At 43.0% G+C, this 27,913-nt stretch overlaps 2 long non-coding RNA genes across 5 annotated transcripts; both read right to left on the minus strand.

Moving 5' to 3' along the window:
* Window positions 1–236: 236 nt before the first annotated feature.
* Window positions 237–15,403, minus strand: LOC119865352. Of its 4 annotated transcripts, XR_005376886.1 has the most exons (6): window positions 15,034–15,403; window positions 12,158–13,249; window positions 11,755–11,984; window positions 11,330–11,481; window positions 10,902–10,982; window positions 237–531 (listed from the first exon to the last, which is right to left on the minus strand). It is a non-coding gene; the product is annotated as an uncharacterized LOC119865352 (long non-coding RNA). The 4 variants fall into 4 exon arrangements; XR_005376885.1 differs by having other exon boundaries at window positions 10,902–11,481; XR_005376884.1 differs by lacking the exon at window positions 237–531 and having other exon boundaries at window positions 10,473–11,481; window positions 12,158–12,270; window positions 12,463–13,249.
* A 5,853-nt stretch (window positions 15,404–21,256) lies between these two features.
* On the minus strand, window positions 21,257–22,551 carry LOC119865353. The gene is made up of 3 exons (XR_005376888.1): window positions 22,474–22,551; window positions 21,427–21,538; window positions 21,257–21,304 (listed from the first exon to the last, which is right to left on the minus strand). It is a non-coding gene; the product is annotated as an uncharacterized LOC119865353 (long non-coding RNA).
* Window positions 22,552–27,913: the final 5,362 nt, after the last annotated feature.

Consider the following 27,913-nt stretch of genomic DNA (forward strand, 5'->3'; position numbering starts at 1 on the left):
CATGCATCATGCATCATGTAGTCTCTCAAATTACTCCGGCCTGAGCACATCCCTCTCCCTGCCAATGGTTTGGCTTTTGAATCTCAAAAGCCAGGAGTCTTACCTACTTTCTTATCTACTTTCTGCTGTGCCTTCTCTTCCCTGTAGACAAGGGACAGAAGAGCCTTGTTGACCAAATTGGCATGGTAGTGGGAGATCAGCAGAGGAAGAAATACAGAGAGAAACATGAGAAAACATTTAAGTATGACACTGAATTCTAGTGACTTTTGAGATCAAGGTCTAAACCACTTCTGTTACAAAGAAAGGAAGACACAGGAAAATCAGGAGACCATGCAGGGCTGGGTGGCAGAGTGAGAACTTTAGATCCATGGACTCTGACTTCCAGCCTTATAGTCATTTAGCAAGTCTTCCAAAATATGTCTGGGATACTTATTTGAAGCTGAATTATCCATCTTGAAAATACAGTTCACTCTCATTCAATGCTGATGGAAACGTAAACTGGTATAATGACTTCAGACTGCCACTCCACACCTAAAAGAAATGAGAACATGTCCAAAAAGTGGGTACAGAAATGTTCATAGCACGTTTATTCACAACAACCCAAACTGGAAACAACCCAAGTGTCTGTCAACAGGAAAGTGAATAAACAGACTGTGGTATACTCAATACCATCGAATACTACAGCAATAAAAAAAAACAAAACCAGACCACCAGGTATGCAACAAGATCATGGAAACTCACAACACATTGTGTTGAGCAAAAGAAACAAGACACAGAAGAGCACATACTGTATAATTCTATTTATATGAACCTCAAAGACAGGTAAAAGTAATCTATGGGGAAGGGCTCTCTGGAATGAGAAGATTGGCTAAAAAAGAGGCACAGGGGAATATTCTCACATGGTGGAAATGTTCTGTGTCTTGGCATATACATATGTAATAGTTTAACAAAATCAAGATTTAAAATTTTATTGTATGTAACTTATACCTCAATTAAAAAAAACATAAATATATATGTATATGGCATATATATACACATACAATACACTCACTATAAATACATGTATATTCCATATATGTATGTATTTTATATATATTACATATATGCACATCTGTATGTACTTCATGTATTATATAGCACATATATATTATCACTTCCAAATCTAATTCAAGAAGTTATTCTTCTGGGGGTGCTGAGGTGGCTCACTGGTTAAGCATCTGCCTTTGGCTCAGGACGTGATCCCAGGGTCTGGGATTGAACCCCAAGTTGGGCTCCCTGCTCAGCAGGGTGTCTGCTTCTCTCTTTCCCTTTGTACCTCACCCAGCTTATGTTTTCTCACTCTCTCTCTCTCAAATAAATCAATAAATAAAATCTTTTAAAAAAGAAAAAATTGTTCTTCTGGTTACTGTTCTTTTACCTCCTGGCATGATTTTGATTTTCATTTTCCCCGAGATCAGTCTTCCTTTCTTTTGCTTTAAATTTTTATTTTATTGCTATGATTATATTATTGGCAGAAATTCATTTTAAGTTTTTAATATTTTTCTAAATGGCTGACCTATCAGGGGTCCTATAGTTCTACTCTCCAAAACACCAGGAAACAAACCCTTTCCATCTGAATGCACTACACAACCTTCTCCTTCAGAAATCTCACTGCCTCCCCAGAATCTACCAGAAGTGGGAAAGGTCTTCTCAACTCTCAGACCTCCATGCAGGTTCAAACTTAAAAACCTTGACTCATACTGTTCCCTATGCCTGGAAAACCTTTCCTTCTGTATCTGTCCAACTTCTCTACATGCTTCCAAACCCAACCATCCTTGGTATCCTCCCCTTAATCTTCATCTGCTTTTCATGGCCTCTGTGTCAGCTTTCTTCCCACTGGACTCTAATTCTCTATTTCACTCCTGTGAATTTTCCCAGCTCATGTCCAGGGACATGTCTGCATGGAATTCGCACCCCCTTTCTAGCACAGTGTCTAGTAAACATTGGGGATGCAATTTGTTTGGAGGTGTCTCCAAATGAATGGATAAATCCTCAGGTTCCATTATAATACAGCGGTTTCACTTTCCGTAAATAAAAAATCTCCAACATTGCAAAAATTCATCTGGAGATTGGGGAAATAAAATGTTCACAAAAATAAAAGTGCTGTGAATGCAACTGTAAATGGGAAACCTCTCCTTTCTATGGAGACTAATTGCCCCCAACGGGCTAACAGCAAATAATGAGTAATGAAGGATGCCAAAATTATTTATAAAGCTTTGGCTCCTGTGGCTTTGATAAATTTATCATGAAATGCCCTACAGAACCTCAACCCCAGGGGGGGAGTCCATTGCTTCTGTGATCATGACTTGAGATATGTTTAAGGCTGGGTTTCAGAAACATCAAATGCTTGAGTGTGTGTGTGTGTGTGTGTGTGTGTGTGTGTGTGTGTAAGAAGTCACAAAAGCTTTGGAAAACTAGAAAACTTACTATCTGGGCATACATCTTATTAGTGATGGCAAACCTTTGACACATCTGTTCCAAACCCCCACTCATTTTTCTCCCTACAGATCCTGGGTAGGAAGATACAGGAAAGCCTGCTTTTGTGAATTTAAATACAGGTTTCCAACCTAAAAGTCAGGTGGACATGAGTGATTCCTGGAGGTAAGTAGATAGAATATCTGAGTAAAAACCTCAGTTCTACCCAAGATTTGTGACCCCAGAGATATCTGCCCTCCACTATCTTGCCACCACCCCTAGCACTCTGGGCTTTCCCTTGATGTAGGAAATATTTTCAGTAAAAAAGTTGAAGGAAGAGGATGAAGGAGCTTAGGTGGAGGTAATCATCATCAGAGCAGCTATGACCCTCTCCAGAAAGCTCTGAGCAGACAAAAGTGTTCACAGGACCTGAAAGTAACATCTCTCCATACTTTCATGGAAAATGGCATCTTGCTAATTGTGATTATATTCTGCTCTAAAAAAAGTGGAAATTGGTTCTATGAGTCTTAAAGCTCCAATATCCTGGCAGGAGGCACAAAGGGAAGGAAGCCTGAGCAGTTGTATGATCTTGATGCCTCTTCAGTAGGAAGTGAAAGCAGGACTCCTCTGGCCTTGGTTTCAGAAGATGCTCCCCTACGCCAGTGAGATAGACAGGGAAATCCGAACCACAGTCTCCCCATATGGAGATGTGCCAAGGACATGAGAACCCCCAGCTGGATCAGGGTTGTGAAAACAAGATCAGAGTGTGGGAAGGGATAGGATTGGAGGAGAAATTCTTTGCAGAAAACTGTGCTGATGCCTTGAGGGGCTGGATGGAGTGCTATGTCCATTGCTTCTGGTCTGTAGGGAGTGGGCTTCAATAGAAACATCCAGAGGGCTTCTTCTGGGTTCTCCGCAGTTGGGGCCAATGTGGCCTAGAGTTGTACTCCTGCCCAGGTAACCAAGGATGTGTGTACCAGATGTGGGCCATGTTAAGTCTTGTTCAAGCATTCAGCTGGGAGGACCAAGGCCTCACAGGATGAGAGCTGTGAAAAGTGGACACCCTGACCATGGCACTTGGAATCAATATTGCTATCCTACTTCCATGCACTGTACTTTGATGGGGTCTCAAACAGCAGCTTGCATGTGGGAGAGAGGTAGGTAAGAGAAAAGCAGAAGTCACTTCTCCTTCCCAGTGGGAGATAGCTGCCAACCACAGGTGTTAGCATGGAGTGAAGTCTTACCTTTGAGTGCTGTATGAGCCATGTCTTTCTATTCCATATTTTTTGGATGCTTTGACATCTTGCTGATCCTGGAGGACTGCAAGGGCTAACCAATTCTTAGAGATATTTTAAAAAGTAAAATAAAAATAAGACTTGCCTTCAAAAGAGGACCTTCCTATGCAAACCAACCAATCCAGAGCCTCTGCCCCCAACAACCACCGTGCTGGTCAGACTCTCACGCTAGGCCACTATCCAACCCAGGGCCAGATACCAGGCAACTAGGGACAGCTCCTATGCACCAACGCCTGCTAAAATTATTCAAACCAGCCAATCCTTAATCTGCTTACCCAGCCTCACAGAAACTACAGTAAAGGCTCTTGCTCACATTTTTCCTCACTCCCTCTGCCTGACCCCTGTGCTTCCATGTGTGGCTCCTTGTGACAAGGTACATCCCCTTCTCTTGGGATCTTCTCTTGGGATAGTGTCATGAACTATCTTTTCAATGGCAGCCTCCTGATCTGTTGGCCTCACTGTATCTGAATAATAACAAAACCTACATTTTAGAACAAGTGAAGATGGAAGCCTTCATTAATATCCTTAATTGGATGCATCCTCATTATTAGCTAAAAGTGACTGAAAGACCATCTATGACCTAGGTCAGAGTAGGAAACAAGTTATATTAATGTTCAGAGGCTAGGGAAAGTTATTCTCCTGAAAAATTATAAAAGGACCATCTGAGACAAAAAATAAAGTTGCATTTTGGTTTTGACACAAGTTGTATTTATGGAGCAGACCATTTTCAGCTATATTTAAATCATTATTACTGTTCACAGCCTGAAATGTTACTGCACCAAGAAGAAGAAAATGTATTCTACAGTTTAGAGCTCTCCATGGGCTTTGGAAAAGTGACCCTGCAACCAACATCATACATGTCACACTCTCGCTGTTCTATGCTCACTTGAATGTGCAGGTATTGGTAGAAAAGGAATATGAGGGTTGGGAACTGTGAAGTCACAACTGCCAAATCAAAGCAGTCAAATCTAAGGGCAGACGTTAATTCATGCCTGATTTTGTCAGTAGGGGTGAGAGGAAGGACCCCAGAGAAATGAAAACCCTGAAGAGTGGTAGAAGCATCCTGATGAGGGTTGTGACCATCTCCTGTCTATCTCCTGAAATCACTTGTGAAACTAGTGAAACTAGGGAAAATTGGCCAGGTGCCAACCAAAGGTTAGAAACGTGCAGTGTCTGTAATAAACATGCAGAGGAAACCAAATGGAATAAGGCCACCAGGTGGACCTGTAGCCAAACTGCTCAGAAGGTACTGGGCTCATGAGAAGAATGTCCGGAAGACCAAGGGCTGCATGAGCTCCTCATCCTCCACCACTGGAAACAAAGAAGCTAGAAGCAGAACAGACTATGTATGAGCTGATGGAGGCTACTGGGGGTCCTTCTGATGGTTCTCAGACATTGGAAGCACAAGAATCGTACCTGGGTAGCTCTTTAAAATACTGCTTCTCAGGGGCACCGGGGAAGCGCAGTCAGTTAAGCATCCAACTCTTGATCTCAGCTCTGATCATGATCTCAGGGTCCTGAGTTCAAGCCCCATGTTAGCTCCACACTGGGTGCAGAGCCTACTTAAATAAATAAATAAATAAATAAATAAATACATAAATAAATAAATAAATAAATAAGCTGCTTCCCAAGTTCCATGCCAAATGATGCTGACTCAGGAGGTCTGGAAGGAGGCCCAGGATCGAGCATTTATCAAGCACATAGACTGTCCCTATGAAACTCCTGATTTCACTCCACACCAACCCTCATGCTTGATTCAGCACTGCCTCATATCCTACTGTCCATCACTACACACATACATACACATACACCCCAGAAAGAAAACTCCACAAGACCATTCTGAGCTTACTTAGGATGTTGTAGGAAGTTTCAGAGGAGGTCACACTGTAAGACACACAGCATTTCATGACAGACTTCCCCTTTGAACATCACCTGCCTGGTCTCTCCTCTTGGGCACCAGCCATGCTGCATCTCTCCCTCCTGACCTTTCCCCAACTGCTCTATATTCCCATCTCTCCCTCACAGGCTCCAACTCTTTGCCAAATTTAACTCCGCCTACTCTGTTAACTTTGAGTACTCATATTTTGCAAACAAAATGTCCTCCAGCTACTAGGATCCTCACACACCGCCTCCCTTTCGAAGGAAGGTTATAAGTAACAACAGCTTTTTCCCAGTAGCCACGGTGAGGATGAGGTTCACCTCCAGTGAGATACCAATGGGGAAGCAGCTGAGCAGAAGTGACAGCCAACGACAGGAGAAATGGTGCGTGCATGGGTGGGAGAAGTCAATGGGCCATGGGGAAAATGCATGTCAAAACCACAATGAGGGGGACCTAGGTGGCTCAGTCAGTTAAGTGTCTGCCTTCAGCTCATGTTATGATCCCAGGGTCCTGGGATCAAGCCGCACATCGGGCTCCCTGCTCCTCCAAGGAGCCTACTTCTCCCTCTTCCTTAGCACCTCCCCTTCTTGTGCTCTCTCATTCTCTCTGTCTCTTAAATAGATAAAATCTTTTTTATATAAATTTATTTTTATTGGTGTTCAATTTGCCAACATATAGAATAACACCCAGTGCTCATCCCATCAAGTGCCCCCCTCAGTGCCCATCACCCAGTCACCTCCACCCCCCGCCCACCTCCCATTCCACCACCCCCAGTTCGTTTCCCAGAGTCAGGAGTCTCCCATGTTCTGTCTCCCTTTCTGATATTTCCCACTCATTTTTTCTCCTTTCCCCTTTATTCCCTTTCACTATTTTTTATATTCCCCAAATGAATGAGACCATATAATGTTTGTCCTTCTCCGATTGACTTATGTATACAATGGAATATTACTCAGCCATTAGAAACGACAAATACCCACCATTTGCTTCAACGTAGATAAAAATCTTTTTTAAAAAATCACAATGAGATACCATGCCATACCCACCAGGATGATTAGATTCAAAGTCAGATAAGAACTAGTGTTGACAAAGATGTGGAGAAATTGGAACCCTCATACATTGTTATTGGTAAGAGTATAAAATGGTACAACTACTTGAATAACAGTCTAGCAGTTCCTCAAAAAGCTAAGCATAGAGCCAAAGCCATATGAGCCACAGCAATTCCACCTCTAAGTATGTACCTAAGAGAAAGAAAACACAGATCCATGCAAAATCTTGTACATGAGGGTTCATAGTAGCATCATTACATTAGCCAAGAGGTAAAAACAACCCAAATACCCAACAACATGTGGCCTAACTGTACACACTGGGTGGAATACAATGGAACACCAGCAATAAAAAGGAATGAGGGTGATTCATGCAACAACATGTGTGATCCTTGAAAACATGCTAAGTGAAAAGCCAGACACAAAAGGCCTCATGTCATATGATTCTACTTATATGGAATGTCCAGGATAGGCAAATCTATAGAGAGAGAAAGCGGATTAGTGGTGGCCTAAGGCTGGGAGAACTTGGGGGAAACATGGAATGGTTACTGATGGGTACAGGGTTTCTTTTTGGAGTGAAGGAAATACCCTCAAACGAATCGTGGTGATGGCTGCACAACTCTGTGACTATACAAAGGCAGTTGAAGTGTGTATTTTAAATAAGTGAATTGTATAGCACATGAATTATAGCTCAATAAAGCTGTGTTGTTGTTGTTGTTGTTTTTTAATAGAAAAAGAGAAAGAAGACCAGTGGAGAACTTAGGCTTCAAACGAAGCAGGCCTGTGTTGAATACCTACCACTTCCCAGCCATGTGGCTTTAGGTAAGTTATTTAGCGTCTTAAAGCCTTTGTTTTCCTTATCTATAGAACAGGGACATAAATACATTTTCCCAGGCTTATTGTGAGGATTGAATGAGATCATGCATACAAACTGCTCAATATGCTATTGGAACACAGGATAGCACACACTCAGTGAGTAGATGCTAATAGTACTCCTAGTAATAGTAATAAATGCTGTGTCTTGCAAAGCCTCAGAGGTCTTTGTGCTCATTTGTTTATTCAGTGAATACAGACCCAGGCCTACCCTGGGTCTGACAATGTTCAAGACACTGGGGATATAGCCGTGAGTAGATTAGAAAAAAATTCCAGCATATGTGAAGCTCACATTCCAACTGGGGAGAAATAAGACAGAAAGACATGACAAATACCAGAAATGGACAGATGGGCCTCCAGGCCTCCTCCTCAGAGCAGCTCACTATTAGGTTTGTTGTTGTTGTTGTTGTTGTTGTTGTTGTTGCTGTTGTTATTTTGAGAGAGAAAGAGACACAGAGAGACAGAGAGAGAGAGAGAGAGAGAGAGAGAGCATGGGAGCAGGAGCGGAGAATCCCAAGCAAGCTCCACGCCCACTGTAGGCTCGATCCCAAAATCCTGAGCACATGACCTGAGCCCAAATCAAGAGGTCCAACCCTCAATCTACTGAGCCACCCAGGCACCCCATCACAATTAGATTTTGATTATTGACCTTTAAATGAGGTTTTATTTGAATCTACAATTCTCAAAGCTAAAGAACCTATAGTCCTCAAGAGAGGAAAAAACTCCTGCCCACTTTTATTCCCAAAACCCTTGGAGCATCTTGAGATCAACATGGCATCTCACACATAAATGTTCATTCCAAATTTTACCCCAATGACATGGCTTGAAATAGGCCCCCTTCTCAAGCCATGCAAAATGGAATTTCTCATTTGTCGTGAAAGCTAGACTTCTGAGCAAATGCAATTCCAAGCAGTCATCAAGATTCATGCTGCTAATAGGGCCTCCTGTCTTTCTGATTCAGTTTGGATCTTTCAAAAACGCCTTGATTAAATTTGGCTCTCTGAAAATGTCAGGGACTTTGATTCAGGAAGTGTGAATTCTCAGCACGTTTGCCAAATGTAGGACGCTTCTCTTCATCACACATTCACTTTCCTCAGTGACTAAGGGCTGTGTCTTACACAAATGGGTACATTTTTAGCCTAGTGGCTGAAGAAGAACACCAGCCAGAATTAAATGCCCACTTCCCTTGCAGGTTCACTGTGCCATGAAGGTAAATGACATCGTGAGTGGTGCCTTCAGTCTTCTGAATGAATCTGCGGGGACTAGGCTGGGTGCATTCCAAGCTTGTTCATCAGCAATGCCCAGGTAGGAGGACTCGGAGACACTTGCATGGTATCTGCCAGAAGGTGTGCTTGACTACACTAAAGCACTTCTCAGTTTTCAAAAGTCTCAGCGGCCTCCTCTGTCTTCCCTCCTCGGCCCCAAGCACACGGCAGAGGGATGAGCTCTCATCTCTCATGCGGTGCATCTGGCATCGGCTGACAGGGCGCTCAATTACAGTCTCCTCTGGGAAGCAGCACCAGGAGCCACTTGTTGTATTTTCTGACAGATGCCAGGGGGAGGAGGATGTGAGCAAACAAGGTATACCTGTCCTTTAATATCCCGACATCTGTAACAAGGACCACCCCTGCGGCCACCCAAACAAAGAACAGGGTGGCGATGGGGAATCATGACAAGACTGCGGGGATGTTTAAACGAGACCCCCTTTGTGTTGCTGGAGAATACCTGGAAATGTTGGCTGCATATCCTCCTATGTCTGGCTTCTTTCTCAGCCCCGACAATGACAACCTCCCCTTGTGACAGAATGGGAGAAAAGTCAGAACCATGGCTTGGCTTTTGAATGTCAAAGTCAGCTTTGGGTTGTAAGAAACTGAAGGATTCAGAGCCTAATTCATAGATTATCTAGAAGCTTGGAAGACCTATGACAGGTCAGAGTTAGTTTTCCAAGCTCGGGAGAGAAGTTCCCAGGAGGGCAGAAGAGAGAACATCTGGGAAGTGGTGCAGGCAGCAAGGGAGGTGGACACTGGGGCTTTCCTCTGAAAATGGCCCTGCTCCTCCACCCACCGTCAGAACCTGCAGGGGAGCGCAGAATATGACAGTGACCTCAGGCAGGGGTGGGGGTCCTACGGCAGAGGGTCCCACACTTAGGTTGCTAGACAAAATGAAATATTGGGACATATTTACACTAAAAAACCAATCATTGTTTACCTGAAATTCAAATTTATTCAGGTGACCTGTATTTTTATTTACTAAATCTGGCAGCCCTACTTGTTCCTCACCTTCTCGGGGAAAACATAAAAAGCCCATAAAAAGCCCCTTCATCGTAAGTATGATGAGAAAGATCAAGGGAAGGGACAGCCTTGGGAACGTCGCCGCCCCATGGCCAGTAGCAGAAGGAAAAATGTTTGCTCTGCATAAGGGGGAGTCCCAGAGCCAGGCTCTTGGGTAAGTTTCCAGAAGCCAAATGAGGACACAGCCGCCACCTGTAGGAGGCATTCTCCTCAGACAAGGTCAGTATGGCTTGATAGTGCCACCCAGACCAGAGTTCACACACACAAACACAGACACACACATACACTGTTCCTCCGTGCCAAAACAGTAAAATCCCACACTTTATAGAGCACTTGCTATGTACCAGGGACTATCTGCATAACTTATGTTAATACTTTCTAAATGCACTAGACTTTGTCCACTCCTCTAATCCTTACAACAACCCTACAAGGTAGGTAGTTTTATCTCCATTTTCCTGATGAGGAAGCAGAGACAAAGAAGTTAGGTGAGCATCTCAAAGTCATCTGGCTGGCAAGTGACAAACCAGGTGTGAGGAGGATAGCTGTTTGAGTCCAGAGCCTGCACTCTTCTTTTCTTAAAGATTTATTTATTTATTTATTCATGAGAGACACAGAGAGAGACAAAGACATAGGCAGAGGGAGAAGCAGGTTCCATGCAGGAAGCCCGATGTGGGACTCGATCCCGGGAGTCTGGGATCATGTCCTGAGCCAAAGGCAGATGCTCAGCCGCTGAGCCACCCAGGTGTCCCCAGAGCCCACACTCTCAATCTCCTCTCAATGGCCTCTACAACGTGTATCATTTGGGCTTGGGTGTAACAACAAGTTATGGAGAAACGCAATTAGCAGTGACTGAGACATAAGTCCCGAAGTAGACAGGCCAAGACTGGTCTGGCCAGTTCCTCCCAGCCTCCCCTCTGCCCCACTAGGTGGTTTCAAACTTGTAGTCCAAGATAGCTGCAGGGGCCCCAGTCATCACATCTGTGTTCCAATCAGGAAGAAAGAGGGAAAAGAGTGGGCTCCCCAACCTCCTGCTGCCAACTAAACTCTTGCAGGAAGTCACACATACCACCTCTTAGATACATGGCCTCATCTTGCTGCAGGAGGGGTTGGAGCAACCAATTTTTTGGCTAGTTGACAACATGCCCAGCTGCAATTAGGAATGAAAGAAGAAAATGACTATTGAGCAGTCCCTGTTACATTAGCTCTGAAATGTCAAATTTCCCAGAACTATCAACTTCTACTAGATTTTCCTTTCCTCAAGTCCCTCCCCTCAGCCCTGCTGTGGATGGAGCCAACAAAGTAGCGTGAGTGCCTTCTCAAGGAGTCTGCGAAGAGCTCATGAGGCTGGAGGCTGAGGAACAGAAGTGTTCTCAGGAATTGTCCTCATCCCTTGCACCCCCACTTTGAAGCAACCACCATTCTGATTCCTACCACCGCAGGTTAGTTTCACATTTTTCTCAAACTTCATGTAAACCAGAATCACAGAGCATGAACCTTTTGTGTCTGGGCTATTTCACTCAGCCTTGCATTTGAGATTCCTTCCTGTGATGTGTAACAGGGCTGTATGGTGCTCCCCATGATGAAGTCACAATGTGCTCATCTATTCACCTGCTGAGAGACATCTGGTCTTCTCCAGATTTGAGATACTGTAAATAAAGCTTGTGAGAGTATTCTTGCACAAGGCTTTTTGTGGACTTCGCTCTACATTATTCTCTGTTAAATACCTAGAATTAAAACTATAGGGCAGACAGGCCTGAGTTATAGGACAGATAGGCATTTAACTTTTTATGTAATTGCCAAGCAATTTTCTAAAGTAGTCACAAAATTTTACAACCCCCCTACCCAGAGACAATAAGTGCTCCAATTCTCCACATGGCGGGTTCCGGGGAGGAGCCCCAGGGGTGACACATTGTCCTCACCTGGACCTCAAGGGCCTGGCAAGATCACCAGCTGAAGCTCCAGCCTGGGAAGCCATGGTAGGAGTTCTTCTGCATGATGGCCACAGGGAGGCTTGGGCTGAGGAAGTCCAGAGTAGGACTGCCACAGGCCCTGTGATGTGAGGGAGACCTGGGCGAAGACATTTTTGGGAACTTGAAGGTCACAAGCCCCTCACAGAGGGGCTCCTGCCATCCTTCATGTCAGCACTGGCCTGTCCGGAATGCAGGAATACAGTAATATATGAAGGGAGTGCGGTTAGGAGATGAGCTTTTGACACTCAGGATAGGCCCCAAAGGGAGTAATGGCCCCAGAAAAGAGCCAGCAATGCCTCCATCACAAACCCCCACATACTCTAAGAAGCCAGGATGCAGGGACCCCTCTGACCTGGAGTACGAGGAATGTGTAGGTGGTAGGAGCTGTTTCACCCAGATGTAAAAGATGCTGCTGTCTTATGGAAGACTCTCCCAGTGGAGTCTTAGGTCCACGGTTCAGGAACTCTGGAAAATCAACAAGCCTTTCAAGTGGCTTGATCAAGAAATATCTATCTATCTTCATATTTCTCCTGATTTTATTATCTTCTCAACACAGAACATTTGTTCTGACTCTGAGTAAGGAAACTGAGGCACAAACCCAGGCCCTTCCCCAAGACCTGGAGTCTCTCAGTAGCAAAACAGTAGTTCCCATCTTACCTTGGTGGTTCCAAAGCAGGAGCTCCATGCTTTACGCCCCTATTCCTTTTATTTACATCCTGTAAACCCACTGGGCTGAGTGGTGGCCTGAGGACTTAGGAATGTGGTGCCACTGCCACCTGGTGGTAATGTGATCACATGGCCTGTGGCTGGGGCTCCCAGAGAAGACCAGGGGACAGAGATAAAGGACACATCTTCAGAATGAAGGACCAATGGACAGCCTAACCAATGGAATATTAGAGGTTCCCAAAGCCCCTCTAGAAGCTTTGTCCCCAGAGGGCTCACAATTCTCAACGATTAGAATCTATCCTTCTAGAAAAGGCATTTTGAGATAAATGCATGCCAAAGTTTGTATGTGTAATTAACACACCAATGTCTTAGGTGTTTACCCAGTCAGCTAGGGCTTGCCAAGGAAACAGAAAGGTCAAGGGGATGGAACACAGAACTCAGGTAAGTTTTGATGGGGAAGATGCAATCCAGAAGTAGGGCTTAAAGCAAGGGCTTCACGCAAAAAGGTTGGATTTGGGTGGGGGCACTGAACTTAGAGCCCTTTCTATAATTCTGCCCTATTTGGCTTTTCTTATGTCAACTCCCCCACTTGAGTGGAAGAAGGTGGGTAAAAATTCTTAATGAGGAATACAAAGCCCTCTGAGTTCTGGATTCTGTGACGTGTCCAGCCTCCTGCCCTCTGCCCAACTTCACACCCTTGGGCAGTTCCATGCTTGGTGGGTAGTTATTTCTTGGGCTGCTCCCTGTAAATGCACTTTCTGGGACATGCCCTTCAACCCTGTAGAAGAGATAAAATCGTCTTTATTTTTACCCTTCTAGGTTCTTGGCTGGGGCTCTGTAACAAAAGAGAGATTAACCAGAGAAAAAAAGAGCTTAAGTTTATTAACATGTCCATCGTGCATGTAACACACCCAGAGATGAGTAACTCAAAAGGATATAAGAGTTTATGTGCCGTCCTAGGTAAAGAAAATGGGGCTTGGTGTTTCTGGGTGGGGGAGGCAAGTTACAGGAAGGTGATCAGAAGTATGGTAAATAAGGGTTATTTAGTGAAGTTTGTTATGCAGATTTAAGTTGTGCCTACTCCACTGATAAGAGTTGTTAAGGGGTCGTCCACTTCCTGGTACAGGAGAGAGACACTTCTCTACAAATAGAAATTTCCTTTATAATAAATGTAAATTTACTTTACCAAAGGAAAATGTGTTTTCCTGTTTCTAGGGCTTTTCCTGCACCTGTTGGCTCTCAATGGCCACAAAATAATCCATATGCCAAAAAGGCAAATTTGGGGATAGCATGTTCTGGAATCCCTCAACTCCGTAACACTAAAGGCCTGATGCTACATACTCCAAGAGCAGCTTCCACACTGTATGCTATGTGGGTGGCATCCCTGGAGCACAACTCCATAGACAAGATGAGGAGTGCCTCTGGGGGCTCATGGACCTTGCAGAATGCCTGCCACTGCCATCCATGCAATTGTGGTGGGCAGTCATCTTCACAACCATGACCTGATCTCCAGGCCATAGTTGATCGATCTGATGTGGCTCCAAAAATAAATGGCATTAGTCAGAAAGCTCCCAGCCCCCAAGTTTGAAATTGATATGAGATTCCAAAATCAGATTGACAGCGGTACCATATAAAGAAAGTGTGGGCAGCAGCCCTAAATTCTATGTTATGGTACCCTGACCAGATCTCCTGTGCCAGGTTGAGCGCACCCATCTTGCCTCCTGCTGTGTGAGTTGCCAATGTTTTAAAGGTACTTTTTCTCTGGAAAATCACCTGCTGCCACAAAGAGCTCACCTCTCCCCCCACCCCCTCATAGCCACAGAGATACAAAAGGCCAGCCTCAAGGCTTAAGAACTCTGCAGTGGATTTGCATCCCAGAGGCCCCTTCACCAATCCTGCTTGACCACCTCCTTCACGTTCCTGCTTCCTCCCTGCATTATAGGCTTCACTTGAGAACACGACCCCCAACAGATCACCCAAATCCATCTCAGGTTCTACTTCTCGGGGACCCACCTAAGGCAACCATATTCTACCACATGGACTAGAAGCAAAGGGAGCCAGTCTGTGGGGAGAGAGTGGCAAAGATTCTCTTCTTGACCAAACTTTAGATGGCTTTGACTAGACCTCAACTTTGGCGTATAAAAACTGCAGACTCTCAGCACAACTGGTTTTGTCCGTCCCTGCACTAAGAGACCTGAACAAACACTAAGGTAGTTTCCAGTAGCTCAAGGCTGCATCCCTAGGATGCTCCCCTGAAAGTGCCTGCCTGACAGCTCAAGGCTGCCAGGGGAATCACTGCTCATTTCAGGCAAAACCTGGTAATAGACAAACAAGTTCGGAAACCTAGCCCCCCCCCCCCCCCCCCCCCTCCGCACTTAGCGAAGTTACTTTAGAAAGCTTGCTATTGTGAATCCTTTCTGTCCCCCTTGAGATATAGATCTTCTACCACCAGAACCATCTTCTCAAGGACCTGAGTGCTATCTCTCTGAAATGCAAACACTTAGGGGATAACTCTTGCCTCCCTCTTAGACAATTCTCCCTCTCAGTTCTTGGGCTCCTTACTTTAACTTGCACCACCTTCTGTCATAAAGATGTGAGAAGTCTGCTTCTCTATCTGATAATAACCAATGAGCAAACTCAGTCTCTTCTCTAGCTCCCCCATTCTTTCAAAACCCCCAGTCATCTCTCTACAAACCAAAGTTGAGTTCAGCTCACACTGAAACCTCCTCCTCATTGCAATGGTTATGACCAAATAAAGTCTTTCCTCACCACGTTAACCAGTATCCAGCTTTATCTTTGGCAAGAGAAATGAAGCAACTATCCAATGGAGAGCTGGGGTGGGAAATGGGGACCAGCATCGCAAACTCATGTCAGTTTCTATTACTTGTAAGAAATTCAGCCCTTCCTGGTATATTTCCTCCTTGGGGTGGGCCCTTCTCTTCCCTGCTGTCTGCCTGGCTTCTATCTACTTGTCTTTCTACACAGCTTCAGTATTAACTCCTCCTTGAAGCCTGCCCTGATAAGACACTCTGCTGCTCCTGGCACGTGCTTCCATCATATCCAGAACCCCTTGAACATTGCTTGCACTTTTGCTTGACAATTACAGATGTCCTTTGAGTTTATATGGGAAACCAACTTAGTCAATAGAACTGAAAATGTGTGCTTTGGTGGAAAACTATGCATTGTTTTGTTATACTATACTTGTTCTTGTTATCTAATTCTGATTTCATGTAAGTGAATTTGCAACTCTGTAAATCATAGACAACTGATGCCAATGCAAAATAATTCTTGCCTAGGGACATGTAAATAAATTTTATGCAAGGGAAGGGTGACCTTCCTCTGTGGAAAATCCAGTCTTGAATCCACTTGTACATTCATTTCAATATTCCCAATCCATCTATAAATGGATCTGTTCTTTGGATTCTCCTTTGATATGCTTGTGAAATTTTTACCAGTTTTCTCATTAGTAAGCTAAATAAAGCCTCTAACATGTTCATGTTTATATCTTATGGGAGTGATGATTCTACCAGTTTTGGAAAATTATCCTTTAATATAACATTGGGGTCTCTTGTTTTTAAGTCTCATAGTAATGGCTACCATGGACTACACACTATGTAATGGGTTATACTTTCAATGTTTCATTTAGAATGGAGATATCATAAGTTTTGTTCACTGAATAAAATATACTTCAGCTCCTAGAATAGTCCCTGGAATACAGCAAGTGCTCAAAACTTATTTGTAACTAAATGAATAAATCTCATCAATGCCAGGCAAAGCTGCTGTTTTTATCTCCATTTTAAAGATGAGGAGGTTGAGGTCCTCAGATGAAATTGAGACAGGAAAAAAGTCTCATTATGGGGTTCCTGGATGGTTCTGTCAGTTAAGCATCTGCCTTTGGCTCAGGGTCCTGGGATCAAGCCCTGCATTGGGCTCCCTGCTCAGCGGGGAGCCTGCTTCTCCCTCCTCTCCCTGTCCTCAGCTCATGTTTTCTCTTGCTATCTCTTCTCTCTCTCTCTCTCTCATGAATAAACAAATATCTCTCTTTCTCAAATTAATAAATAAAGCCTTTTTAAAAAAGTCCCATTACATTTCCTTTTACAGAAGTATGGAAATTGTCCCAAGAGGAACTCCCAACAGACTTTTCCTTATTTTCCTTTGGCTCAAATTACATAACATGTCCTTTTTTGAACCAATCTCCAAAGGAATGAACTCACACTTAGATCATCTGGGCCATGGCTAGAGTTGGTCATGAAGTCAAATGCAGTGGGGTGGGTCTGAACCAAACAGGTGGGTTCACTATCAGTAGTGTCAACTCCAACAAGTTTTGCAGTTGCCTCTTCCCCACTGAGTTCACCAGCTTAGAATCCACCTTATTTCTGTCTTCTTAAATCAATTTTTTATGTTGTCATGACTTTTTAGAAATATATCATTTATATCAATGAGATATGTCCATTGTCCCATGTGTACATCCATGTAACCACTACCCCCAATGAAGATAATGGAAGATTTACATCACCCCAAATAATGCTTTTGTGCAACTTTCCAGTCAATCCCATACCCCTGCCAAGAGGCAGGCAGTCACTGTTTTGATTTGTATCACTATAGACTAGCTTTGCCTATTCTAGAAATTCCCATAAATGGAATCACGTAGTATGTACTTTTTAATGTTTAGAACATTTCATTTAACATATTTTGGGGAAAAAAGATTTTTAGGATTCATCCATGTTTTTGTATGTATCTGTAATTTGTCCTTTTTTATTACTGGGTAGGACCCCATTCATACAATAGTGATATACACCACAAACTCTGTGTCCATTTTCCTCTTATGAATATTTGGTATTGTTTCCAGTTTGAGGCTTGTGAACAAAGACGCTAAGAACATTCACAAGGCTTCTCAGATACGTTTTTAAATTTTCTTCCTGGCTCAAGGATCCCAGACCACAGGTGAAATTAGCCCAATACACACAAGCAGCAATGGCTCAGTGACCAATGGAAAACTTGGTTTCCACCCAGGGACCATTTCCAGCCCAGGATCCTGGGCTGCCAGACTGAGATTCCATTCTTGTTTAGAGAACTCAGGCAAAATAACACCATTCCAGTTCTGTATTTGACCCCCTGGCACACCCAGAGAAGGCCTCAGCAACTTTCCCTGAGAAGGGATTATACACTCCAATGCCTGAGGTATGCATTTTGTCCACATCCACCCATCCCTTGGGTCATCACACAGTTCCAACTCCAACTCCTAGGAGGACCTAGAGATTTCTTCCTTCCTTCCTTCCTTCCTTCCTTCCTTCCTCCCTCCCTTCCTTCCTTCCTTCCTTTCCTTCATTTCTTCTTTCTTTCTCTTTAAGCTTAACTGAAAAAACTGAGTCTATTCAGTCACCCATTCATTAAATATTTATTAAGCACTTAGTATGCACCAGGAATTAAGGATATAGCATTAAATATATAAAAGACAAAATAAAAGCACAGTAAACAAGAAACCAAAACCTGTTTTCAAGTAGCCTGAAGGACTACTCTCAATGCAATGAGGTAGATAATGTCTACAAACACTTCAATTCTCAGCCTCCTTGTCATTATTTGGGGATCATATGACTACTTCTGATTAATGAAGTGTGAACAGTAGTGACAAGTAACATTCTGGGTTTGAGACGAAGAATACCCCATATAGAGTTCTGTCTCCCACTTCCCTTGGGCCACTGGTGCCAGATGTGGGAACTACAAAATGATGGTACCTCAGTTAACCTGAGACCCTGAGTGACAGTGCAGCAGTCTCTCCCCCTGCCTCCTGCCAATATGTGGCAGGCTTTTATTGTGTTAAATCACTGAGATTTGGGGGATTTTTGTTACCACAGCATAAGTCAGCTAATCCTGACTAATGAAGAAATCAGTACCAGAAAGATACTGCTCTAACAAACCTAAGAAATAGCTGAACAGCCAGCCTATAGGTAGCAAGGAAATCGATATAGAAGGTTGGGAAAGACGACACTCTCAAGTTATGTAGGGGCAAAACTCTTGAGAGAACTATTTACTGCAATAACTTGGGAGGTAGCCCACATGACTAATAAACTTATAACTATAGGGAAAGGTTGGAAATCAAAATAACAGTAGTATCCAGTAATATTGGCCTCATTGGCAAGACAATACAAGAAAAAAAAAAACACTTAAGAAGTCATTTGCTATCAGGAACAAAAATGAATCAAAATAATTAAAAAATCAGGGGGTTTATATAACCAAAAAAGCCAAATGTTTGGAGACCTTAATTCCGAGAAGATAAATTGATAAAGCCTACAAAAACTCAGACTTTCAGGAAAGATCAGACCAACAGTAGAGCTTTCCCATGGAAGCCTGATGGCCTCAAAGTATCCCTCTTCACAGTAAGCACAAGGCAGGGTGGCATGGGGGGTGTGGGGGGAGGAGGCAGGCAAAGAAATATGGTGATCTGAGAACTAGATTTTGGAAAGAACTGTATTTATGGTTTCAATGACATGGAACTGGCTGGGATCAAATAGACAATAAATCTGCTTAGTTTTTGAACTGCAAAAGAAATAGTTCTGGACTATAATAGTTCTGGAATTTCATGAGTCCTCAAGATTTATACTGACCTCTCAGTATAAATCATGTGTTTAGCAGGAAGTGAGCTAAGAAATCTATGCAGCCCCCAAAGAGAATAATATATTCTCAACCCTCACTTCAGATTAACCAAGGATAATAAAGAAGATAATCAAAGAGAATTCCTCAACCCCACAATAGGGGCACTCACAAGATCTCCCCAGTGAAATTTCAGAATTGCTCTTGAGATATACTTAGAGATCATGGAAGAGCCTGGGCTTGAGAGTCATTATTATATAGAGAAGTATTTGAGGCTGTAGGTCTGAAGGAGATTAACAAGACTGATGGAGAAGGAAAACGGTCCAAAAAGAGATCAGGGGCACTGGGAGGTTTAGAAGTCAGCAAGATGAGAGGGAACTAAGAAAGGAGCCTGAGAAAGAAGATCCAAAGAGGTAGTTGGGAATTAAGGAGCATAGAAGCTCACTAGCCAAATCAATAAAAGGCACCAAAGAATAACTCAAAGGCATTTAGCTTGTACGTAGCTGAAAGTGTATTCATATACCAGAAAGCACAATTATGTATAAATTGTCACTCTAAACAAAGGCAAAGGCAGGATTTACAGTGCAAAACTCATAGAGAGAGACTCTATGAACAGAGACTTGAATTTTGTGTTTGGAAAGGATGGTTGGTCACAAATCCTCAGGAAATGTGGCATGCACTTAAGAAGCTGGCAGGGTTAGGGAAGGCAGTTTAGTTCTTTGTGCAGTATCTGAGAAGCCCTGATGGCTCTACTGCAGGTATAGATAGCATACCTGCCTCTCATGGTGGCCAGTGTCTTTCTGCTGGTGTCTCCACCTTAGGTAAGCAGGTAGTCTCTCCATGTCTCTCATTATGACTTCTCAGTCTTCCATTTGGTCAGCCAAATGGAGCTCACTTAGGTAGCTGAAAAGACCAGTAGGACCACTGTTTCTTTTTGACCCTGTACCATCAGCTAGATGCCAGCTTGAGGTAACAGCTGTATAATAACATTTAAATGCTGGGAGACAGACAGCAGAATAAGATGAGAAGAAAGGTACTTGCAAATACCACAAGAAAAAAAGTAACACCCACTTCATATTTCATATCAAGTTTCCTTTTAAGCCTACCTCTCACCAAGAGAGAAAGATCAATTGGCCAACAATCAAGTGTCCTTTTCTCTCACTCGACTGATTATTTTGCTCCACCTTTAGTGCTGACCCAGAAGTTAAAAGATGTAACTTTTAGCTATTGTAAAAGATGTATTAGCTCTAGCCCTTTGGCTAGCTGGAAAATAGTCAAGGGAAGTCCTCCTATCTACGATAGCTTGACCCAATGAATATAGTCTGTTATACAGTCTGTCAAGCTTCCTCAGCTTGAATGTTTGTAACCTGGGCTAACGTCACAAATAAATGGTGGATTTCTGTTAGATTTAGGTAATTGCTTATTAGTTTCTAGAAATTTTTTTAATCTGAGAGACTTTATAATCTATCTTATTGACTCTCTCTGAAGGGAGGAAAAGATATACTAATTCGTTTGCTCTCAGAAGTTTTCACTTTCAAGAGAAAAGAGAGAGGAGAAATTATGTGTTTAGAAGCTTCAGATTGAAGGTGGGGAGGGATGGCAGCCGTGAAGTTCTAGACAAGCCAAATGCAATGACCAACTTCTATTTCTATTCCATCTGAGGTTTGAACTCTTAAACATGTATTTAGGCTCATTTAAACAGTTCTTATACAAACCAGGTAATCTTGCTTAGAAGCTATAGCTCCCTGTTCTCTCCATCATGTGAAACCAATTTCAGCTGTTTAACTCTTTGTATACATTTCCTCTCTTTTGATGGCAGGTTGGCTATAAAATTTCACATACCTAAGGTGTACACAAATGACAAGCTCCTATGACCATTTAATCTCTAAAATTCTCCCCCTAAAAAAGAGAGATGACCACAAATGCAAACAAAGGGAGAAGATAGTTAATTATAGGCAAAGAGAACTAGAAGTCTCCTTTTTGAAACACCCATCAAAATCAATTACTGACATTGTAGGCCAATTATTCTACTTGCCTTATTGGGGCTTCCATAGATCTTCACACACAAACAGTGGCACTACAGCAGGGACATATTCCAGGCCTCCAGGCTCTAAACTGAAAGATGGATATCCACCCAAGTCTGCCAGGCTGCCACTCAGAGGACCAGAATGTTTTAGACTCCTACTGTCCAAGTGCATGTCTGCCAGCCTTCCTCTGGGAGGCAAGGACCAAGATGTTCATACTTCTAAAATGTGAAAGACAGACAACGGCCTATATCTAACAACAAGTAACATCTATCAGCTCAGAAAATGGTCGTCTACTCTGACAATGAGAACAATTTGTTGGGTCTCAGCCTAAACTCACCAGTAAGTTAAGCAGTTCCACAAAGAAAGGCCAGGAAGACACCAAAGATCTCAAAGGTGCATTTGCTGTGATATTTCTTGATCCAGGTCTGTTCTCCATTTCCAAATGTTTGCTTTGCACAAAATTCTATTTGTTAGTGATTTAAGCTCATACTGCTACAAAGACAAGCAAATAACACAAAGGATGCTATCAATTGTTGGGAAACAAGAATTAACCTGGCCCGAAGAAGGATTTGGCCCTTTGCCTCTGGCTCCTGAAAGGTAAGCTTTGAGGTCTTTGAAATGTCCTGCCTGATAAGAGAGTGTCTTGTTTACCCAGAGATAGATTGTCTGTGTTAGCAATGTGGCTTATGATGGGAGTTAGACCTCTAAGGGGTGGGGACAGGAGACTAAGGTCAGCAACCCATGCACTCCTCCATGTCTATGTGACCCACCCCTGATGGAAACTTTGGACATTACTGCTCTGGTGAGCCTTGTGTGTTGGCAGTACTCTACACATATTTTCACACATTGTTGCTGGGAGAAATAAGAACTTCCACGTGATTCCAACTTGGAAGGATGACTACGAGCTTCATGTCTTGTCTCTCCTGAACCTTGCCTTATGTGCCTGTTCCCATGGCTGGTGTTAGTCTGTGTCTTTTCACTGTAACAAACCATAACAATGAATATAACAGCATTGCTGAGTTCTGTGGGCCCCTGTACTGAATTATTAACCCAAGCATTGTCTCAGAACCCCAAACTACGACAGAGAGAGACACAGATAGTTTATGATGTATCAGTGCACAAGTGACATCTCAACACTGTGGCTGAGACCTGCTAACTATCTAAATCAAAGCTTTGGGACCCAATGATAGACAAATGCCCCCAATGCAGAATATAGCATAATCCTCAAGACAAAATGTCAAAAAATATAACAACAAATCACTTTTCTGCCACTTCCAGAGAAAAATGGAATGGCCATGTGCAAAACAGAATCAGAATAGAATCAGATGTGACGCAGGGCCATATTCAATATTTGAGAGACAAAGAGTTTGATTATCAGACTTACCAGAGAAGTTAAAGGAAAGTGAAGCATGAGTCAAAGGGTCAATGAGGTGTACATTCAGGTTCATCATTTGCTCAGCTCTGAGAGAGGGCAATATCTTAGTATTATCTCCCAAACTGTCAAAGAATAACTTAGAGATGTTTAGTTGAAGTACAGCTGAAAATTTACATGCCATCAAGGGAAATCAATCATGTATACAAGGACAAAAGAAGGGGTTATAAAAGTAAAAATTACAGTCTGTGGAACATAGAGTCATATTTTTTGTTCTCAAATTGGCTAATTGACTAAAAGTGACCCAGAAAGGCAATTTGCTCTTAAGAAGAAAAATACAGTTGTCAGAGAAAGCAGTTTTAGTTTTTTGTGGATTTTCTCTTTGGGATATTAACTGTTGAATGTACTTGGACTTGACCTCAGACCTCATCTATAGTCGTGGACTTGATCTTTGGAAATGAATTTGCCAGGACCTTAGATGTGGATCTTGATATGGGGCCTGGAGATGGACAGTAGAAATGGACCTTAGATCTAGAATTCTCAAAAGTTCTTATTGCTAGTTAGAGAGAGTTAAAGTATTTCTAAGTAGTATTTGTGTAAAAGAGCCATTATCACACATTGTTTAAAAAAATTATTTTCTTATTGCAAGTTAGAACCGATTAAGATGATTCAGAGCAGTGTATGGGAGAACAAATAATTTTCCCATTTTCCCAAATGTGTAAATAAACTAGTCTCATACACTGTTCTCAAAAGTATGGTCTTACTGCAAGTTAAATGAAAGAAAGTGTACAAAGAGAAAGAAAACAAGCTCAGAATCAAAGTCAAAACCTTAGTACCAAGTCCAAGTCTAAGTTCAAGTCAGAGGTCTAGGTCTATGTCCAATTTCTAAGTCTAGGATCTAGCCTAATGTCTAAGCTAAAGCAAGATCCAAGATCAGGGGCCAAGGTCTAAATACAAGTTCCAAAGACCACATCTAAGGTTGAAGCCCAGGTCTAAGATTAGAGTCCTTAATCCAATGTCCAGAATTGAGGTCCAGGTCCAGTGCAGAAGTCCATGCTGCAGGTCCCAGGCTCAAAGCCAGATACAGAGCCAAAGTCCAAGGCCAATGTCTAGCTCCAAGTCCAATTCCCAGGTCTAAGGTAAGATCCAAGGAACTAGAAAAAGACTATTCCAAAGACTAGGTCCAAGGTACACATCCATATCCCACATCCAGATCCATATTAAAGGGATAAATATAACATGTTCATATCCCATATCCACATCCAAAGTCAAGTAAGTCTAGGTCCATGACAGAGGTAAAAGCCTCAGGTCAACATCTGAGGTTAGTGGTCCAAATCCAGGATACAGGGCCACATTCAAATTCTAGCTCTAAGGTTATATCCACTAGGAAAACCAAGTTTCAGTGTCCAAGTCCAACAGCTATGTCTAGATCAGAAGTCCAGGTCCAAGGTCAAGGTCAAAGGTGCAAGGTATACTTCCAAGACCCAGAAAAACTGCATGTCCAAGTTACAGGTTCAAAGCTGAGTAACAGTGTGAGGTCAAGGATGTAGGCTCAAGGTAAAAATTTAATTCCAGGCTAAAAGTGCAAGAGAAAGTCCAAGATGCAAAGTTTATATTTCAAAGTCTGAGGTCCAGGTCCAGGTCAAGTTCCAAGATACAGGAAAAATGAAAGTCTGAGGTCAAGTTCTGATTCCCATAGAGTCCAAGTCCCGACATCCAGATCAAGTTCCAAGATTCAAAGCTCAGTTTGAATTCTAAGTCAAGGTCCAATATCCAAATCCATGGACAAAAATCAAAGTCCAAGATCCTAGTTCAGGGTGCACATCCAAATACAAGTTCTAAGTGTGAGGTCCAGGTCCAAGTCCAAATTCTAATAACCACATTCAGAACTATATCCAGGTTCTGGTCCAGGTCCTATTCTAAGGTCCAGATCTGGGTTTAAGTCCAAGGTCTAAGATTGACTTTAGAGGCCTAAGTCCAATTCCGGGTTGAAGATACAGATCCAAATGCAAGTCCGGGACAGACATCCAAAATCTAGGTCTCAGTCTAAGGTTCAGATTCATGTCAAGGTCCAAGATCCAGGTCAAGTCCAATCTCCAGGTGTAAAAGCAAATAAAAAATTAAAAATGAAATAAAAGTAAAACAGATAAAATTTAAAGTCTGTAGTTGCAATCAAAGTTTAGATCCAAAGTCTAGGTTTGAAGTCTGAGTTAAAAGTCCAGATCTAAAATTCAGGTCCAGGATCCAAGGTTGACTTTAGTTCAAGTCCAGTTCCAGGTCCAAGATCCCAGTCCCAAATGTAGGTTCACAAAAGAGAGTCAAGGACAAGGTCAAAGTCCTTGTCTAGGTTTAGATTAATATCTAAGTGTAAGATCCAAATCTAAGTTCAAGCTCCAGGTCTAAGAGTGGGTCCAGGAACTGGGAAAAATCCATGACCAAATTCCAGGCCCAAAATCAGTGTCCAGGTTAGTTCCAGGTCCAAGTCTGCATTCCAGGTCTGAAATCCATCCAAAGTTTAGAGGTCCAGGTGTAAGGTCCAAGCTATAGTTCCAAGGTCTAGGTCTTAATCTAGTTCTCAGGTCTAATTCATAACCACATCAGAATGCAGGTTCAACATCCAGGACCAGGCCAATGTTCAGGTCTAAGGTCCAGGTCCAAGGTTTAGGCCCACAACCTTGGTTCAGGATTGAGTACCAGGTCCAAGTTCCAAGGTCAAGAATCATGTACAAGTCTAGGTCTGAGCTCCAAAATCAAAGTGAATGTCATGGTCCAAGATTCACGTCCGAAATCCAGGTCCATGACCAAGAACAAAATCTAAGGTTCAAGATGTTAGAAAAATCCAAAGCCAAAATTGAGATCCTATGTCTGTTCTAAGGTCCAAATCCACATCTAAGGGCTATACCAAGGACTAAGATTCAGGATCCAGTTCAAAGGATGAAGTCTGGTCCAAGGACCAGGTCCTTGTCCAGGATCCATTTTCCAGATCCTGGCCCAAGACCAAGGTCTAAGTCTGAGGGTTAGATCTATGTTTCAAGTACAAAGCTCAGGTCCAGGTCTTAGTTACTGATCCAAGATTAGAATACATTATAGAGATCTAAAGTCTTGGTCCAACAGCCACACCCATCACACAGTCCATGTCAAAGTCCAGAAGTTCAGGCCAAAGTTCCATTGTCCATGTCCTGGTTCATATGTAAGGCACAGGCTCTAGGTCCAACTCCAAGATACAAAGTTCACTTTTGATGTTCAGGCCCAGGTTTGAGGCCTAGATCTGAAGAATATATCCAAGACTGAGGTTCAGGAACAAAGTCAAAATTCCATTACCAAAGTTCAGGAGCAAGGTCCAAACTCTAGATCCAAGGTTGACATTCATGTCAGAAATCCTGGTCCAACATTCATATCCATAGTCATGTGTCATTTCAGATCTGATGTCCAAGTCTGAAATCAACTACAAGTTAGAGACTAAAGTCCAAGTTCCAGTCCAAAGTCCATGCCCAGGTTCGAGGTACAGAACCAAACTCCACATCCAAGTTCAGATCAAGGTCCAAATCGGAGGTCTGGGTCTACTGTTCAGTTCCAAGATAGAGATGCTGATTGAACGCCCAAGCTCATGACCAAAAAAAATGTCTAAATCCAGGTCCAAGGTCCATAAGAACCAGGATGATGCCCAAGATACAGGTCCAGTTAAGAGGTCCGGGCTTAATATTCAGATACCAAAGCCTGCTTAGATCAATTTTAATTTGGACTTGTTTGCACAAATACTGGTTGGATTTGTTTTAACCTGTTTTAACTTTCAAAAAAAAACTTTTGAGAACACTGTGTGACTTGGAGCTAGTTTTCACAAATACTGCATGGATTTATCTTGTTTGTTCTAACTCAAAATAAGAGTTTCCTTTTTAGAGTAATGTGTGACTCTGAGCTTGTTTTCACATTTACTGCTGAGATTTATCAGTGTAGTTGACAGGAATGTGTATTTTCAGATTTTGCTCATGTAATGCTGATGCCCCTTACAGGTCATTTTGCCAAGCAATAAGAAATTACTCTGAAGGAGGATTTCTGAGACTGAACTTGTTTGCACTAATGCTGTCTTGTTTCAAAACAACAATGCAGTTTTCCAGCTCCACGAAGATGGAGTTGTCCCACTCTCCCTGCTCCTTCTTACAATTAAAAATCCCTGGACATAATACAACAGACAAGCATAAGAAGATTCTGAAGGGTAGAAAGAACACAGATTACCTAGAGACCCATAGATTTGATCAATCCTATGGTAAGTCTCCTGGGTTTCCTCCTTACTTCCCACATGTTCTAGACAGAGTATTGTGCAAGCTCCCATCCCAGAACTATGAACAGGTACAGCCATAAAAATTTCAAGAAAATCCTGTTCTCTCTAGGCAAATGGCCCCCGCCCCACCAAAAAATGATCTAACAACAGAAAACTTTGGCAGTACCTACCCTACTCCAATCAAACACCAATTTAAAAACCACACCCTGCCCTGGCAATTTGAGCAGAAACATAAGGGGGTAAAAGGATTGATCTTCCACCCACGCCCTCAATCCACGGAAGTAAGAGGCACAATCTGATTTTTCTGCCAGCAGCATTGGTGAGTCTGAGGAAGGAGCTAATATTCCATTCCCTGTGTGGCAGAAGCAGGCAGCATTCTGATTCTCCTAAAAGGTGGTGTCAGCCAGGTACAGCAGTGAGCTCAGCCTCCATCCACCTACACCTGGCATCGATGCAACTCAACAAGGCCCTGCAAGTTGGAGCTAGTCATCCCTCCACTTTCCTTCCATTCCAGGTATCAGGAAGGCCCAGGTGCGAAGTGCACCTCCACATGCACCCAGCAGCAGTAAGACTGAATGGCAGTGCAAAGCAGGGCTAGTCAGCACTCCAGCACCACCTTCCCACGTGCTATCAGGGCCCAGTGTGGGGCTGAACTTCCACACCTATCCTGTGGCAATAAAGTGGTATGGGTCAGTCCATTTCCCTCCAACTCCATGGTAGCTGTGCAGCCCAGTGGGGAGCTGAGCTTAAACTTCTACTCAGAAGCAACAAGGCAGTGTGAGCTGGGGCCACACTTTTTCTGTGTCAGTGAGGCTCAGGGGCAACTGAACTTCCGCCCCATCTCTGCCAACAAGCCAGTGTCCCACTTTTGTCAGGGTGGCTGTTGTCCAGACCACAGTAGGAAGCAGAACATAACACTCTCCCAGCCCCTGTGCTAAACAGAGGGACTCCCTGATTTAAAAAAAAGACTAGGGGCTCAGTCAGTTAAGCATCCAACTTTTGATTTCTGTTCAGGTCATGATCTTGGGGTCATGAGATTGATCCCAATATTGGGCTCTGCACTCAGCGTGGAGTCAGCTTGGGCTTCTCTCTCTTAATCCCTCCCCCTTATCTCTCTCTCTCTCTCTCTCTTTCTCTCTCCCTCTCTCTCTCTCCCCCCTCCCTCCTTCCAAT

Source organism: Canis lupus, chromosome 23 (assembly GCF_011100685.1).
Source record: "Canis lupus familiaris isolate Mischka breed German Shepherd chromosome 23, alternate assembly UU_Cfam_GSD_1.0, whole genome shotgun sequence".
Classification (NCBI taxonomy): domain Eukaryota; kingdom Metazoa; phylum Chordata; class Mammalia; order Carnivora; family Canidae; genus Canis; species Canis lupus.